We start from the raw sequence: 12,156 nt of genomic DNA, 5'->3' as shown, positions 1-12,156 counted from the left end.
TCGGACAGAATATCACATCATCATTCATTAACAGCCATAGAATAACACATTGCAAAATTTTGACTAGAATATATGCGAGACTGCGAGAGCATGCGAGAAAGTCTCGCGCGAGACGCGAGACGAGACTCAAAATTTTATGCGAGACGCGAGACGAGACTTCACATTTGCGAGACGTAACGAGACGCGAGACGAGACCAACATTTGAGGCTGCGAGACGAGACGAGACTTTCCCATTTCTCGTCTCGTCTCGTCTCGCGTGCATCCCTAGCTGTACATTACGTCAAAAAACTACAAGATTTACAAATGCAATTCAAAAGTGTAGAAAGTACAGGGGTACCATCATGTGGGTTATGCGTTTTTAAAATAGGCTTTATGTATAGTACCACAGAATTGTTAACACATTTTTTTAAAAAAGCTGCTGAATGAATCATACCAAAGAACATGGTTGTACATGTGCATATACAATACTGGGAGCTAAGACATGTGAAGAAATATGAACAAACTAAAATCAAATAATTTTAGTTAATATACGTACTTCTTCACATGGCTTAGCTCCCGGTATTGTATATGCACATGTGCAACCATGTTCTATGATAAGATTCCTACAGCAGGTCTTTAAAAATGTGCTAACGATTCTGTGGTAGTATACATGAAGCCTATTTTAAAAACCCATAACCCACATAATGGTACCCCTGTAGTTTCTAGACTTTTAACACATCATCCCTCAAATCGTTAATGTTACATGTGCACTAAAATAAGATAAACATAGGCTAGATATCATCATATTCTGAAAATTTTAAATGAAGAAATTTTCATGCAAGAAACCCACAAAACATCGTTGATCTTTATTTCAGTTTAATACAAACAGTAATAAAATTTGTAGCTTCTGGGACACTCCGAGGGACCCTGGTGCAACTTTGTTTCCCTCAATACGTGGGACTTTTAAATCATAAAATACGTGTTTTCTCGTTTCGACATATATTTAATCGTTTCCGAGTTCTAGGGAAGGCAAAGGATTTTATGGACACCCTATATATCTGCAAACAATAGCAATAACATTAATGAACATTCGCAATAAAAAATATATATATCAGTAATTATATTACAAATATATTTTCCATTTTTTTTTTTTTTTTTTTTTTTTAGTTAGCAACACATACAAGGTACTGACGTTTATTATTTGTACGAGAATAATTTAATGCTTTTGTCAGTCATTTTGTATGTAAAACGTACTGGACTAGATAGTAATGGTGACGGATACGTCTGTCCAGCTCTAGAAAAAATACATGTCATTATAAAATCTTGCATAACCCAATATTTTAATAAGAATATTTAGTCATTTATTTCAATAAGAAACGAGCTTAAAGAATTCCCTTTTAAATACATTTACGCCATGCAACACGTGCGTTCCCTAATAGAAAAGAATTTCCCATTCCTTGTTTGCGCAACCAAATTATTTTTGACACGAATTTGAAAATAAGATACATAATTCAGTGCAATTTGACGAAAACAGGGCGAAAACCGCGCATTCAAAATAAAAAAAGAAAGGAAAATAAAAAAAAGAAAGCTGAGACTTTTTTCTAAACTGATAATGAACTATGTCAGTGATTCTCAACCTAATTCCTATCCCGATACCCATTTTATCATATCATCTTGCCAGCGAACCCCTTATAATTCTGGTTTGCAGTGGGATTTTTAATATACGTATTGCAGCCATCTCACGATATCCATCTATATCTATAATAGTAGAATCCATTTTTTGCATAGTGGATACAGTAACGTCCCTAACAGCGAATGGATTAAGGGGGCAGACTACTAAATATTTTTCAAAAGCTAAAAATTTTTCTTTTGCCAATTTTTCGTAAGTGAAAAGAGAATGAAATGTAACGTACCTCAATAACACATAATGTTATTCTACTCCCGAAAATACGAATCGGAAGAATTTTCAGTGTTGCCATCCATAGAAATTACAGTGTGACCAGAATTTGAATTAGGCCCACCCAAAATCTAGGTTATAGCAGCGACTAGAAAATTGAACTGAACGTCAATTGATGACCTATGATGCTCTCTGTGTTCCCTGTTTACTACTTATTAAATAGTATTTGAATTTATTTTGTAATAAAGAGTACAAAATAAATATTTTTTATCAAACAGTAGAAAATGAAATGAAATATTTAATTTTTATGAGAAATGAATTAAATGGTGGAATGAAGAAAGTAGGAGGAAACGGGAGAACCCCGAGAAAACTCACGAGCACGGTGTCCACCACAAAGTCCACACAGCGCAAGCTGGGATCCCAAGCACCGGAGGTGAACGCTCTACCACTGAGCCACTATTAAACAGTATAATTAAAATACAAATATTATTTAAAAAGTAGTTAAAAAGGAACATAGGCAGCATGATAAGTCATCAATTGCCGTTGAGTTCATTTTCCTAGTAGCTGCCATAACCTAGATTTTTGAGTAATTCAAATTCTGGTCACACTGCAATTTCTATGGTTGGCAACACTGAAAATTCTTTCGATTCGTATTTTCGGGAGTAGAATAACACTGCCTATTATTGAGGCACGTTATATTTCATTATCTCTTTTCATTTATGAAAAACTAGCAAAAGAAAAATTGTTAGCTTTTGAAAAATATTTAGTAGTCTCCCCCTTAAAACCAAATTTAGTCAGTTTATTGATATTACAAATATCGAATCCGATCAGTAGTACTCTTTCAAAATGGAGTCCGTGTGAAAATTTTAAAACTTCATAATTCCCTTAATTTTGGACATAAGATAAAAAAATAAAGTTGTTTTTAATTTTGGGTTTAAGAAATTTGGACAGTTATTAAAAAAGTTAGTGAGTATTTTAATTTTCAACAGGCGGAAACTTTGAGCTACCTCATATTGTGAATTTGGTATATTGTTCTGTGTTCAGTAACACCAAATGCTGTAAAAAAACAACTGGCTGACATTTAAAATGTACATTCATATTTAAAATTTAAAAAAAAAAAATTAAAAATATTTTCCGGTATTAGATTCTAATTATATTTATCTCTTCCGCTTAACCTTGCAAGTAGTGATGAGCGCAAGATTCTTGGTCTTGTAGTTTTTGCAAGAGTTTTGCATGCAAGACCAAGACCAGGAATCCCGATCCAAGACCAAGACAGAGACCAAGGGTTCAAGACCAAGACAGAGACCAAGTGTTCAAGATCAAGACCAAGACCAAGAACAAGACTCTTGCACAAGTACCGGCCCAGTGGTAGAAGGTTCACCTTTGGTGCAGCGATCCGTTGTTTGATCCCAGCTTCCGCCATGTGAGTTTTTTTTGGTGGATTGAGACCGTGTGCATAGATTTTATCGGGGTTTTTCCGTTTCCTCCTACTTTCTTCATTCCACCATTTCATTCATTTCTCATAATCACCATCTCTCTTATCCTCGGTGCCTAATCGTGGCACGTAAAACTAGATATTACATCATTTCAAAACATATTAGTAGTATTCTTCTTCCAAAACAAAAGAGAAATGTAGTATTGAACATCGGTAATTCCGTACATCATAGGTGCCGACTACATGGGTATGGCCTTGGCTCCAAGGATCAAGCATCCGTTAGAAACTTTTAATGTGTGCTCCAAAAATTAATATCGAAATAATATTTTCATGACATTGACAAGAACTTGTGTATGTGACCGAAAGTTTGATTTCATGAGCGGATGCTTACACGTTGAATAATTGTTTATCAATATAACTTTTAGTCTCCTCAAGTATATAGCAGAGGAGGATTAAGCGATATAACATTACACAACAATAAATAATCCATAAGTAAGAGTGTTTTTGTTCAGTTATTTCAAATAACTTGGAGTTTGATGCCGTGTTTTTGTATTTCTAATATAGGTCAAAAGTATTTGTGTAAGTTAACTTTGCACAAAAGATATAGACAGTTGAGACGTTTATAGTTTTTACTCAAGTTATGCTAAAATATTAAGAGGTTTGATTATAATCGTTATTATTTAATTTTTTCTCTCTCCTTTTTTGGCCAATATTGCTGACATATCATCATCATAGCTATTCTGCCATTATTGGCAGGTGACTTGTTGCAACTTGGAAGCTTCGATATACGGTGGTCCTCAGCTAGTCTCTTCGTCTTAGCGTAGCAATTTTGTGTTTTAATACCTTCCTTCAGCTACAGTCTCCTTTGCTACCTCCCTCTCTTTTCTTCCACCATATTCTCTAGGATGTCCCTCATAATAAAGTTCCTCCTCAGCCAATGTCCAAACCAGTTCTTTTTCTTCCTCTTAATTACATCTAAAATTCTTGTTCTCCCCTGCTGCTACTATTTCTAACACTTTCTCATTCGTTTTCCGTTCCACTCAGCTAATTCTCTCCTTTTATGGAAAGCCTCCAATATATTTTTCATCGCTTTTGCGTAATGTCCATGTTTCTGTTCCATAGAGTACATATTGGAATCAGTAAAATAAAATCTCTAATTGGAAGTTTGTTCAATACAAAGATTAGCTAATCTTAGTTGAAAATAAAAAATATCTGATGCCTTTAGGGTGTAAAAATAATTTAGCACTTTATCGTATTTCAGTAATCTGTGCCGTCTTGATTTTCTTTCATGCGTTTCCCCATTTTGGGAACCAATAGAGTATTGAATCTGTTAAAAAATATTTTAAAAATTACGAAACGTTCTAATTTATCTTATAACTAGTGAGGCGTGGGGACCCATTGAAAAAAAATAAAGGTTATTAACTATGTTGTATTCTATCATCATACTTGCACGAAGGTAAACTATAATTCTTTTAAAAACATACATTGTATTTTCGCTACTATTGGCGCATTGTAGAATTTATCCAGAGTAAAATTTACGTATGAAATGCATATGATTTCTTAAAAGCAAGTCTCTTGCAGCAAGACCAAGACCAAGACCAACACCAAGACTGGATGTGCAAGACCAAAACCAAAGACCAACACCACCCGAGTCTTGGTCTTGGTTTTGCATTTGCCCATCACTACTTGCGAGCCCCATGAAACCCTCTCGAGACGACCAGATTGAGAAATCCTGGTATAACTTAATGCTCCTAATATTCATTTTGTATGCATAAGTATTGGGCTAGATGGCAGTGATTAACGGGCACATCTGTTCAACTCCAGAAGGATTACGCCTCGTTTCAGAAAACCTACATTTCTAAATATTTTAATAAGAATATTTAGTCATTTAACTCAGTAAGAAATTAGCTTAAGGAATTCGATTTTAAACACACTTACATCATATTACACGTGGCTTTCCCAGTGAAATATTATATCTCATTCTTTTTTTGTGCAATGAAAATAATTTCAATGCGGATTTTCAAAATAAATTGTTGTGGTAAAATTAATATATGTATCTTAACTAAATTTTGTAGGTTTACAGGGGAGAAAAAAGAATTATAGAAATATTATTCAGTACAGTCAAGGAATGACAGAATGCATTTAAATAACAGTCAGGGAATGTAGATTACCAAAAGGTTAATTCAAGTTAGAACTATTTAAAAATAGATACGTTACTGAGGATCTAAACAACACCTGTCTAACAAGGAACTTTTGTTATTGACATACGCTCTACGTATTATATCCTTCAGTTGTTTTTATTAAACACTGACCACAAACACAAAATATTGAACTCTCAACACTATAATAACATTTTCAATACATATCTTCATCACAATCGCTACGATGCACGTGCTGTACTTTGCACACTCTCATAGAAGACATGATTACTATTCTTTAACCAACCCTGAACAACACTACTAACCTCACGAAACACACACCATACGGTATACTTCAATCAATCCTCTTTTGGCAACACATTTGTGCCACACAATATTTCTTGCTTGGTTTGTAGCAACACTGCACATAGATTATAATAGCTAATATCTTCGTGTAGAAAATATACTTGGCAGAAATAGATGGTCAGCGTCCATATTAAATTCCAAAAATTGAACTTCTCCATATAAAGCTCTTCCCTTTATCTCATTTTCGAATTGTCGGACTGAGTCTTTCCTACTTAAATATTCAAAGTGATCTTATGGTGAAAGATGTTGTCTTTACGTTATTCTGACAGATTATGGAAGCGACACCAGCGATAACATACATCCTTTCTTGACACATCAAAAACCAACTTAAATTATTTGTTGGACATTACCGTGTGAAGCCAAATTATTCTTGAATATTTTTCTCTTCTCATTTCGTTCTGTAGACGTCATACATTATTTTTACATTCCTATTTCTTTCCTTCGCCTCTTCAGGCTTCTTAACACATGGGGAATGAGAGCTTTTATTAACTTGAATCACCATATGTGTATTTTTGTCTCATTTTTTAAAAATACGTTTCATGTAAGTGTTTCTGATATGGCAAACTGCTGGAGTAAAATGCAAGACATATTTGATCTTGGCGGTCGTCATTTTGGACGAACTACTTTCTTTACTGACATCTATTCTCGACTGAATATTTGTACAAGGGATCCTTTCTTTTGGTAGCTCATTGATAAGAGCAGATAACTATTTTCCCTGCTTTTCTACATCTTTCATCACCGAAAACCCTCAAATAACTTTCTTGCCTCAAACTCACTAATTTCTTCATGGCATTTTGTACGGCATGTGAAGCACACTTTGTACTTGAAAAACAAAAGTTGGTACATATGCTTTCCCCATTGCTCAGGGCTGGATTAAGGGAGAAGCTATAACCCTGGGCCTCCACGTAGACAGGTGCCTCCACTCTGATCAAAATCTGAACTGACTATCTAAAAAGAATCATAAAGATACAATCATCATCATAAAATAAAATATGATCAAGAATATGAAATATATTCCCTTAACTATCCTACTGTACTTTCACAGAAATGTATTAGGTGAAGTCAGCAGGTGAAACATATTTTTTCTAGCCCTGGACCTCCACATTGGTTAATCCAGCCCTGGCATTACCTCTTCAATTTCATATGTTGTTGTCACTTCACTGAGTTCCTCATTTGCTTCCGTCTTATATTTTCCTACAGTAATCGTCATTTTTTCTCTCTTTTCTTCTATCAATATTATCTTCCTCTTCATACACTTTATTTACCAACATGAATCTCTTGTCGATATTAATAGTTTCTTAAAAGCTAATGACCTGAATGTAGCCAATGGGAATGTGCTCTTTGAGCATTTCCTAAAATAAAAGAAAGTTAAAATGATTATTAATTCTTACACATCAAAATCATTAAAGAACTTTGTAGTCTGCAATGGAAACTGGATGAACGATACAGGAACTTTAAAAATATAACTTACATTACCCTCAAAATATGAAGTAAGAAATAACTTTCGTTTCACTGTGTGAAACCGCAGTAGACTTGTAAACTATGGAAATTCCTTACTCCAACTTGAAGTAATACAATCTATAACTACTGGTTACAATAGATTAATAAAATCAAAAGTAGAACCAGTTCTTTGGATGTTGAGTCCATACCAAAAGGCATTATTTGCTATAACGTACTGTTTTTGTTCTATGGCGATAAAGATTCAAACTAGAAATTGTTAATTGGAACTACTTCCGGATCCAATAAAAGGTTAAGTGAGGAAATAGAATCTACATTTCAGAAGCTGAATCGATTGCGAAAAGCACATTTCGATATCTCTTACCGTTTTTGCTCTACAAAAATTAGTACTAAAATCGAAACTAATACTTAAATACAATTAATTTTGGTTTGGTATATTTTCTTGAGTTGTAATAATATGATCTCTTAAGACCCTGAATCGTTTGTACAAAACCACTTGACGCTAGCTATACCATTTTTATTCTATAGCGATAAGTGTTGAAACCAGAAATGGTTAATTTGAACCATTTTTGGTTTTAAAAATAATGAAATAAAATCTTTGTGTTTTACGTCCCACGATTATGCCGTCTAGGCTAAAGAAGACGGTGATGATGAGAAATGTATGAAATAGTGGAATGAAGCAAGGGCGAGGAAACGGGAGAACTCCGGCGCAACCCACGCACACTGTATTTGTTCAACACAAAAGTTCACTTGAGGCGAGCTGGGATCGAACCAGGGACCCCATATACCAGGGACTCCCAGCGCTGTACCATTGAGCTACCAGTTAGCCATCCATTTTGGTTGGAATAGCGGGCGAACGAAAACTAGAGAACCTATTGTTCGGACAATGAATCGATTACATAAAACCGTATCTCGATATCTCTTGCCGTTCTTGCTCTGTGGAAATCAGTATCTAAACCAGAAGTAATAGCAAATTTGAGCCACTTACAAATTCTGGGTTAGTATTCAGGAAAATTGTGGTATGCTGCCTCCGGACGATGAATGGTTTGCAGAAACTGCTTTTCAGTATATGTTACTGTTTTCGTTCTGTGGCAACAAACGTTGAAACTGGAAATAAATTCGAATCACTTCCGGTTTCAATAGGCAGTTAACGGAGCAGATGAAATCTATTCTTGGGTCGTTTAACTAATTCGAAAAAGCTGCATCTTGATGTATTTTACTGATTTTGATCTGATACCTGTCGATAGACGAACGGTCGAACAAGGCTTTTCTTTAAGACTTCCGACGTTTATACATAGCATTGTCTAGAAGTCTAATAACTCACTAGGTGCACTCATGTCCAAAATGATTGTCGCATATCTATAACTGTCTTCTTTTAAGAATATAATATGATAATGATTTTGCAGGATACTTTTAATACTGATACTATGTGTATAATCGAGAAATGTATATTTGTGCTAAATTTCATGGGAAAAGAATCATAAATACGAAAATTAGAATGAGTACAGCAAAATGTTGCTAAATGGACAAGAAAGTTTTATTTTCGTTTTATTGTTCTTATTTACTGCTCTTTTGACATGAAATTTGCCACATACATGTCTTTGCCAATTATACACATACTAACAATTTAAGAAATAAAAGGCGAATTCGTTATCAAATTATTTTCCTATAACAACATATTTATAGATATGCGACAATAATTTTGGACATGAGTGTACATAATGATGATAAAATAGTTAAACTAGAATGTCTTTTAAAACGGAACCATATTGAAAAGGATTATGCACAAGAAACAGTATTTCTAACTGTTATTCAGATGATTCTGTGGTTCTAACACTGGTTACACATTTCCTACCAGAGAAGTGACTAATCTAAAAATTAATTTGGATTACACTGTACTGGGTGGAGAAGGAATCTTACTATACATAAAAAATATATGATTTTCTTTTAAGGAAAGACATTTCAGTTAAAAAATATCGGTCAGTGTGTTTTGAGCATATCTGAGTCATAAAACGTCATCAAATTTTATTTACCTGATACCACCGTTGAATTTATTTACTTCGTACAGAATTAATATCTTCTTTCTTCTAATTGCGAATTGGAACATGATCCAGTTGCTCTTTGGATACTACAAACATACTTATGTATCACAACGTTCCAAACTAAAAAATAAATAACTTTATTCTATAAATTACAAAAAGTTACAATCAATTATATATATATAGTGATGTGAGGTGTTAAATTTTCCCCAATATTTTTCCGGAAAATTTTCCGTTGTTAACAATTCGTTCAGCACTGCGAATTAACTGCTGGCAACTATTGCTACTAATAATAAATATTTTCCTTTAAGGTTACATAACATTTTAAACAGCCTTTGTATATAAATGTGCAAACATTAACAATAACAGCATTAAACACTCTAACTACTGTTGTATTCACTGCCCGTTACTGATGGATCAGGTCCATAAGACCTGTCTTGTCTTGGGGTGTTTTTTTTTTCTAAAGTCATTATTTTTAATAATTTTAATGTGTTTATTTATGAATTCTACATTTTCTTGGTTATACCTAGCATTTACAAATCTTCAATATGCTTCTTAGCCTTGGTTACAACTAAGCATCCACTAACATTTCTTACACACTATCTTTGACTGATCGTAACACACACATTTTTTTTAAACATTTGAAGCACACTGTTTTGCTTTTCCTATCGAGTTTCGATGGAGAAATCTAATCTGTTCTTGCAATTCTTCTTGGAGATATATATGCAGAGCCCTAGCTAAAGATTTCGGCGCCCGGGGCAAAGTAGAATTCGGCGAACCCTTACATTCAGCACACCAAGCTTTTACTTCCATTTTTTACTTAAAGAAAGCAGCATAGTAGTTAGGGGTGGTTACTTCTGGCTCATTTCCCTCCTCCCAATATTTTTGATAAGCGCAGAAGAACCCAGCTAATTATACAAACTTACACAGCGCAAAGTATTCCCATAACTACAATGTTAAAGTGAGATTGAATATGCTTTTATGACATTTAAAATCATAAAAACTTACATCTAAAAACTTACAATCTAAAAACTTACATCTAAATCTACAAATCTTCTAACTTATAATGACCCCATGGTAGGGTGTTGATCCCATCCTTTAAAACACATCTCTTATCATCTACGGAACTTAAAGCTAACTTATTCACTTCTATACTGTACAAATCGTGCTTATAACTTCTAATCAAATTCATCTTCTTATAATATTCTCTTTCGCTAATTAAACAGTCATTATATTCGTTAAAGGTAAGTTCTTTATACACGACACTCTTCTTAACACCTTTAGCTTTCTTACAACACTTTTCTTTATCGAACTTACCTTTAAAGTCTTTATCTGTTAAATCTATTTGAGGTGCTTTTATACTGTACATCTTACTTCTTAAACCCACAAACTCTTCTATGATTGTGCCTTTAATTTCATCCTTCATCTTACCAAGTATTTTCTTATTGATTTGTGGCATCTTATATTTGTTATCTTTTGGGTAATCACTCGTGTCGAAGTAATCAATGTAATTTTTCATGTCCTCGTACACATCTTCTGTTTGGATATGGTATATATAACTATCGGTATCTGTATAACATACTTCTATTTTGCCTTGGTATTTTGGTTTCATCACATTGTAATGGAAGTCATACATTAAATATTTTGACAAATCTAAAATTGACATACCAACATAAATCGGTTTGTTAAATTGCACTTTAACCTTGTTCATATGAACTGCTACTAAATTTTCCGTAAAAACTGTAGTACTCTTATAATTCGGTTTTGCTACAAGCTTCTCGTATTTTTCTCATCACTTACAAGTTTGATATTAACTCTCTTTCTAATATTCTCCATAGTCTTTCCAAAAACTGAATTGTTCATGAGCTTACAGAAGTCTTTTTCAAAGTCATTTGTTGCTCTAGTTCTCATCTGCGTGTTTAAATCTATATAGTTCTTTAACCAATCTGATTGTTCGAACTCTATTACTCGATGTATCTTGTTAAGTTTTAATCCAAGTGAAAGACATTGTTTCAGGTTTCGATAGTGAATCACATATTTTTCTTTGTCATATAGGGTTGTTAACAGCTTCGATTGTTTTGAACCAGGCGGACATATATTTTGAGGAGCTAATGGATAGTCTTTGTGATAGTCATGTAATTCTTTAGGATATTCAAGATCAACTTCTAATATGTAACCAGTATCAGAATCATCAGGTATATTTGTGAAATCTATTTCTTCAAACTCATCTTCACTTAACCATCTAAATCCCTTATACGGTAGATATTGACTTATTGCCCACCCATACAAGTTATTGGCATCTAGATACATTAAGTAAGAATCTTCTTTATCCTTATCGTAATCTTCCATATACTTATTGTTTGCTTTCACATATCTTTTTGAAATTGACTAATCCCCCGTCTTATACCTTTCTCTACCATTAATACCATATCATAATCCCACAACAATTCTAATTTTATATTCGTCATCTTTAACATTGCATCCCAAGCTAAACCTGGTGCCGTCATATACCAAGCAGGATTAAGATCATAAGCTTAAAGACATGTTTCTCTAAAGTTCTCAAACACATCTGCTAACAATAATACATCTGTTTTCAAATATAAATCATGGTATTGTCCGAGATTCTTAATGTCAAATGTTTTCCATACTTTCTTTGCATGTTCATAATCCTCATCACTTATATGTGTGTTCATAAGCTTGTTGAAGAATGCTTCCTTTAGCGGTAATTTTCTTTCTCTAAACCAATCCCAATTGTTAACATAATCATATGGGTAAACACCTTTTCCTATTACAAGCTGAAACTGTTCTTGATTAGGATAAAAGTGTTGGGTATGTATAATTTGT

This window comes from Thermobia domestica, chromosome 8, assembly GCF_964235325.1.
Source record: "Thermobia domestica chromosome 8, izTheDome1.hap1.1, whole genome shotgun sequence".
Taxonomy (NCBI): Eukaryota; Metazoa; Arthropoda; class Insecta; order Zygentoma; family Lepismatidae; genus Thermobia; species Thermobia domestica.
This window is presented reverse-complemented; position numbering follows the sequence as displayed.